Below are 7,442 nucleotides of genomic sequence, written 5' to 3' on the forward strand. Positions count from 1 at the left end.
AGTATGGCTTTGAAGCTGGACATCTCCAAAGCCTATGATAGAATTGAATGGGGGTTTTTGGAGGGAGTGATGAGGAAACTAGGCTTTGGGGAAAAATGGATTAAATTGGTTATGGATTGTGTTACTTCAGTAACATATTCTGCTTTAGTAAATGGACAGCCAAGCAGTATTATAAAGCCATCAAGAGGAATTCGTCAAGGAGATCCTATTTCTCCATATTTTTTCATCCTTTGTGCTGAGGGTCTGAGTTCACTTGTTAATATGGCTGAAAGAAATGGTGAAATAAAGGGGGTTGCTATAACTAGAGGAGGTATAAGAGTAAATCACTTACTCTTTGCTGATGATTCTGTCATCTATGGAAGAGCAAAACTGACAGAGTGGTACAAGATTCAAAAGCTGTTAGGCACATATGAAAGGGCCTCGGGTCAGTGCTTAAATAGACAAAAAACCACCATTTTCTTTAGCTCCAATACACCTATGGCTGTAAGAAGACAGATTCAGGAAGTGGCAGGGGTAGCTGTTTGTGGCAATTTTGAGAAGTATCTTGGTCTTCCTTCTATTGTAGGTAGATCAAGGTATAATGCATTCAAGCATTTAAAGGAGAGAGTTTGGTTGAAAGTAAATAACTGGAAGAATAAGTTCCTTTCACATGCAGGGAAGGAAGTGTTGTTAAAAGCTGTGGTCCAAGCAATACCAACGTATTCTATGAGTGTTTTTCTACTCCCAAGGAAATTATGCAAAGAAATAACTGCTGTAATGGCAAGATTTTGGTGGAGTCATATGCAAAATGATAAAAGAGTTCATTGGAGGAGCTGGTCAAAGATGGGTGATGCTAAAGGTAGAGGGGGGTTGGGATTTAGAGAGCTTGAATGTTTTAATAAAGCCATGTTGGCCAAGCAAGTATGGAGGATCCTGAATAATCCTCACTCTTTGGTGGCAAGAGTAATGCAAGAGAAGTATTTCAAGGGGAAGAGTGTTCTAGATGCCAATTTGGGATACTCTCCATCTCTGATTTGGAGGAGCCTGTTTTCTTCTGTTGGCTTGATAAAAGATGGCTTATCATGGAGGGTTGGAGATGGGAATGTGATAAAAATATGGAAAGATAGATGGGTACCTTCATCTTCTTTCCATTTACTGCAATCTCCTGTGAAGATGCTTCTAGCTGAGGCAACTGTTAAGCAGTTAATTAAGGAGGGCAGTGGTAATTGGAATAAAGAGCTTATTAATGAGATTTTCAACAAAGAAGAGGCTGAGGCCATTGGTAATATTCCTTTAAGCAAGATGGGTACAAAGGATAAAATGAGATGGGGCTGTTCTCAGAATGGTTTATTTTCTGTAAAAAGTGCATATCACCTGGAACACTCAAGGATAAGGGCTGAAAAGGGTGAATCCTCAACTATGAATGCAAATGAGTTTGGATGGAAGTCGATATGGAAGCTGAAGGTGCAGGGTGTGGTGAAACAGTTCCTGTGGAAGGCTTGCCATGATTTACTTCCTACCAATCTGAACTTAAAAAGGAAGAAAATAAGTGAAAATAGCCTATGTCCTATCTGTGAAAAGGAAGAGGAGACCACTGCACATGCTTTATGGTGTTGTTCAGCTGCATCAGATGTCTGGGCAGAGAATGGTAGTCCAGTTCATAAGTGGGCTTGTTCTACAGATCACTTTATGGAGCTATGGAAGCAAATCAACAGCTGTTTGGAGGAGGATGGGGTAAGTCTTGTGGCTTGCATGATGAGAAGGAACTCTTTTATTTTTGAGAAAAAGTTTGAGAGTCCAAAAGCTTTAATTCTTGCTGCCATGCAGAATATTGAAGATTTTAAATCTATAAACAATCCTTCTAAGCCTGATCGAGTTGACAGGAGGCTGATTAAATGGAAAAAACCTGAGGCTATGATCTGCAAAGTAAACTGGGATGCTACACTGGATATAAAAAACAAACAAGTGGGAATTGGGATCATTGTAAGGGACTCGGAGGGTGAGATTCTTGCCTGTCTATGTTCAAGACTTTCTGTTGCTATTAAGGCTGTAGTGGCTGAGGCATATGCACTAAGAAGAGCATTGTTTTTCTGTTTGGAGCTGGGACTGCAGAAAATGTTGTTGGAGGGTGATTCCCAGGTGGTAGTTAAAGATACAAACAGTAATGCTGTTATATGGGCAGATTATGGTGTAGTAATTGAGGATGTTAGAAGTTTGTTGAAGGATAATAGGTGTTGGTCTGTAAATTTCAGTCATAGGGAGGCTAACAATGTAGCTCATTCATTAGCCAAAATGGCTCTTACTTGTGATGAAGAAATTGTATGGATGGAGGAGGGCCCTCCACAAATTATGAATGTTGTGTTGAGGGAGAAATATTGTAATGATTGACTGTTGATAAATGAAATATACATGTTACACTTTCAAAAAAAATAATAATAAATAAAGAAAATATCTCAAATGGTATATATAATTTTGTATTTCAAAAGTAAAAGGAAATTTTTAATTTACCTTAAAGTATTTTGCATTAATCAGTCTTATTATTCCAAGTAGGATGATTTAGAAAACATAAATATTTTTTATAAGATGCCTAACAACAAAGCAAACTTGTGAATCTCATGATGTTTTTTAAGAATTCTATCATATTTTAAAGAGTTCCGCTTTGCAACGGTCGGGCTGATAAATGTCCAAAAACAGCCCTCCATTTAGTGGTTGCCATGTAAGAAAAAACACAATAAGATAAATAGGCTTTACCACACAGAAACGATTCGAGGTACCCACACGGATTGAGACTTTTAGTGGTCTTTCAACTTTTAGGAAAAACTCTCTTCTTGCCCAGTTCTTCGTCCATTTCTCAACCTTTTGCTGAACACTCCTCCATTCTCTATTCAAATGGATTCCATTAACTTTAACTCCTTTGATAACTGGTTCAAGAGTCTTATGCAAAAGGCCATAGATGGAGGAAAAGTCATTTTCAAAGAGAAAAAAACCCAAATGCAATCCAATAGTCGTAGAGAGAGAGAGAGAGAGAGAGAGAGAGAGAGAGAGAGAGAAGAGTTGAGAAAGAAAGACAGTAAAGCCATGGAAATGACCATTACCGAAGAATTATCAACTCTGATTCAAAAGATAGAAGCCCAAAAGCATAATGATTTCCCAAAAAAGAAATCCAGAGTTGGACACGCTGAATACAAAGAACTAAAGAAGTCAATGCTTCATTAAAGGCATTCAAATCCATTTCGACTGTATAAAAGCCCCTCAAGAACCAACATCAAATTTTCTAAGCTGAGCTTGGGAAAATTTTTCCAACCAACATCAGAGTCCAAGTTAGTCGCCTAGACCTCCAAGATCACAATTGGTCTCAGATGTGGGCTGGGATCACCAGTAACCTTGACCGAGGGAGTACCAAAAAACCAAAAATTACAAGTCTTCTTTGCTTCGTCTGTACTGAGTAGGTGGGAAAGTGTTGTAGTGGGGATATATACAAGCTAGCGAGGCTACGAGGAGATGTTGCTTGGAAGGAGATGGGAGAGAGTAGAAGGAAGACTAGAAAATTGAAAAAAGGAAAAAATTGGGCAAGAAGACCAACGAAGGAGACGAAGAGGAGAGAGAGAGAGAGAGAGAGAGAGAGAGAGAGAGAGAGAGAGAGAGAGAGAGAGAGAGAGAATGGTGACTTTTGAATTATATGAATCTGCCAATTGTTGATAATCAGATGTAGTGGATATACAAGAAGGTTGTGGTGGAAAGCTTAGGTGTCACTTAAGTAGTGGTGGGCTATTAATTGAGAGATATTAGGCCGACTGGTGCTAATTAGGATTTCTCTATTTTAAAACTCTATAATATTCCTAGTCATTGATAAATAAGGAAAATGCTTAAGACATGGAATAATTCCACAAACACAAAACAATGATTTTGTGTTATTGTTTTGCATTTGTGGTACATGTGAACACAATATTTTTTATTTTTTATTTTTATTTTATGGCTTTACTTGTTTATATTCTTAGATTTTTTTAATTTTTAATTTTTTAAATTGAATATACATACAATGATTAAGAACGTGCTAGTTCGTTATCAATAATATGTTGCATACCATGATAATACTTCTCAATACAGACATTAACAACAGATAAACTAATGTTATGTTTAGATGTTAAGATGATTTATAAACAATAGTGAAAAAGTAATGACTAATAATGAACTGTTGTAAATAATAGTGATAATAGTAAAATAATTTAAGAGCATAGTTTGCAAGTGTGTGGGCTGCCATTTTTGTTGCTTTTAATGCATGCAGAACTTCAATAATTTTAAATGAACTCATGAAAGTTAGGATTGTAAGACTATAGGTCTGGACCAAAAAAATCAATTAGACCGAATCGTTTGGTTAGGACAAGAGTAGACCGATAGTTTTATTAGTCGGTCTCACGGAATGAATTTTTTGGACCGGATCGGATTGAGACCAACTAAATGTATATATATTTTTTTAAATATTATATATATAACATAATATTTTATATAGTAATTTTCTAAGTTAATTATATAATTTACGTTTAAGGGATCATCATTGATCATATATACAATGAAATTATTTAATATTCATTAATCATATATAAAATATTAAAGAGATTATTTAATTTTAATTTTACTAATTTAATTAATTTTTTGTATCAATTTTTCTATCAAAAAAAGAAAAAAGAGGAAAAATATTTATGAATCAAATTGGATCGATAGCTAATGATCTCGTTCGATAAAAATGATAGACCCAAAATTTTTGGTCTGTGACCTTCCAGACCGAACTGGACCGATTGCACTTTTAATCAAGGTTTTAGTATATTTATTGATTAATTGAAATCATTTATCATAGCTACGACCATCAATGAATCGCTTTTTATTTATTTTTAATAATTAGAATGGTATTTATTGATACTAATCTCTATAAGAGAGATTCTTTTTTTTTTTTTTGAAGGAAAATGAGGAACTTCATTAAATCGATGAAATGGTAGAAGACTGCCTACAATCTGGTTGAACAACCAGTTCTACAGCATTAAAAGCCAATTATAAAGATGCCTTAGCAAGAGAATGAGCAAAAACATTGCAACTATGCTTAACAAAAACAGCTTTCCAATTCCTAAGGTTTGAAAGGACTTTAGTATCACTGAGGATCATTCCCACCCTATCTCCTCTGTCCTTATCCTGTTGAAGACCAAGAACAATTTGGCTGGAATCACCTTCCAGGATAACAGAATCCAATCCAAGCTCCAGGGCCAAACCAACAGCATAAAAAGCTCCCTGAGACTCCGCTAAAAGTGGATCAAAAAGACTAGGCCTTGACAACTTTTGAGTAGCAAGAACCCGACCCTCATGGTCTTTAGCCACAATTCCACACACTTCCTTTTGACTCAGATAAGGCAGGATCCCAATTAATCTTGACTTGACCATTTGGAGAAGGAGACCATCTTGTACTGTCAACCACACACTCACTAGGCAGAACTTTAGAACCAACCTGAACAGCTTGAAACTAGGATATCAAATCCTTAGCCTTGTTACACAGAACAGATGGATGAATTGATTCCTCCAATGCCATATACTCCTGGCTATGACAACAAAAATATCCAATGCTTCCTGGTCACAAATAGGCATCAACTTCTCCATCAACTCTTTGAAACAACCTGGTCTAATAGAGCTTTTGTTAAGTACAGTGGGCCATTGACTCCATACATCCATAGCTAAAACACAGGACCACAAAGCATGAGTCACAGTTTCTTCTTCCCTAAGGCAAATAGGACACAAAGGTGATTCAACAATCTTTTTCTTGTAAAGATTCAAACTTGTTGGCAAGGATTCAAGGCAGGCTCTCCATAGGAATACTTTTGTAGCATTGGGAATTCTAAATTTCCAACATGAGGTCCACTCTTCCTTATTATGATATCAAGATGATGATTGTCCTTTAGGTCTATAAACAATCTCCTTCTGTAAATGATAGGTACTCTTTACTGAAAAAGAGCCATCTCTTGTGCCCAACCATATCAACCTATCACTAGCTCCAACTAAACTGAGAGGAATTTTTTGAATAGTAGCAGCTTCATACTCCCCAAACATAGTATTAACCCACTCTATTTTCCATTGCTTTGTTTTAGCATCTATAAGTTCAGCAACCCTTGCAGGTTCTGGAAGATGAGTAATGGGAGACTGAGGCTTATAGGTGATAGGAATAGGTAGCCATCTGTCCAGATTAAAGTGTCAGCACCATTACCAATCCGCCAAAAAGACCCTTCCTAAACTAAACTCTTAGCAGCCCAGATACTTCTCCACATAAAAGATGGTCTCACCCCCACCTTAGAATGAAAAAAATCAGAGAAAGGAAAATACTTCATTTTTAGCACCTGTGAAGCCAAAGAATTGGGGTGTTGAAGAATCCTCCACCCTTGTTTTGCCAACAAAGCCAAATTGAAACTTTCCAAATCTCTAAATCATAAACCTCCCACAGCTTTAGATTTCCCCATTTGTTGCCAAGATACCTAATGAACTTTATTTTTCTGTTGTTGCTGGTTCCACCAAAATCTATGCATGACCCTATTGATCTCTCTTAGAAGAGCTTTAGGCAATTTAAACACTCCCATACAATAAGTAGGGAGAGCTTGTACAACAGCCTTTAAGAGGATTTCATTCCCTGCCTGAGACAATAGTTTTGTTTTCCAATGGCTAATACGGGTTCTAACTCTATCAAGTATTCCTTTAAAAGCTTGATACCTTGACTTACCACCAATGAGAGTAGGTAAGCCAAGGTATTTTTCATAACAAGAAGTAGATCTGAGCCCAGCCAACTCCAAAATGTACTCCTTAGTAGCCTTCTTAGTGTTTTTACTTAAAAAAATTGATGTTTTCTCAGTGTTTAATTTCTGCCCTGATGCCCTTTCATAAAAACCAAGCATCTAACAAATTCTAGCCCATTCCATAGCATTTGCACAACAAAACAGCAAGCTGTCATTAGCAAAGAAAATATGGTTGATGATGATTTGGCCCCTGCCAAAAGAGAAGCCGTGTATCTGTTTAGTTATTTCAGCATGATTCAGAAGAGCACTTAGAGCTTCAGCAATAAGAATAAGGAGATAAGGGGAGATAGGATCCCCTTGTCTTATGCCCCTAGAAGGTTGGAACCAGCCTTGAGGAGAGCCATTAATGAGTAGAGAATAAGAAACTGTTGTAACACATTGCATGACCAACTTGATCCATCTATCATTGAATCCCATTTTATGCATGATCTTGGCCAAAAAACTCCACTTTACTCTATCATAAGCCTTACTCATATCCAACTTTAAAGCCATATATCATTGTTGTCCTTTCCCCTTGGAGTTCATAGAATGTAAGGTCTCAAAAGCCACTATAACATTGTCAAGAATCAACCTTCCTGGCACAAAAGCACTTTGTGTAAGGGAAATAATTCGAGGAAGAATCAGCTTGAGCCTGTTGGC

The sequence above is a fragment of the Carya illinoinensis genome, chromosome 7 (genome assembly GCF_018687715.1).
Source record: "Carya illinoinensis cultivar Pawnee chromosome 7, C.illinoinensisPawnee_v1, whole genome shotgun sequence".
In the NCBI taxonomy this organism is placed as follows: domain Eukaryota; kingdom Viridiplantae; phylum Streptophyta; class Magnoliopsida; order Fagales; family Juglandaceae; genus Carya; species Carya illinoinensis.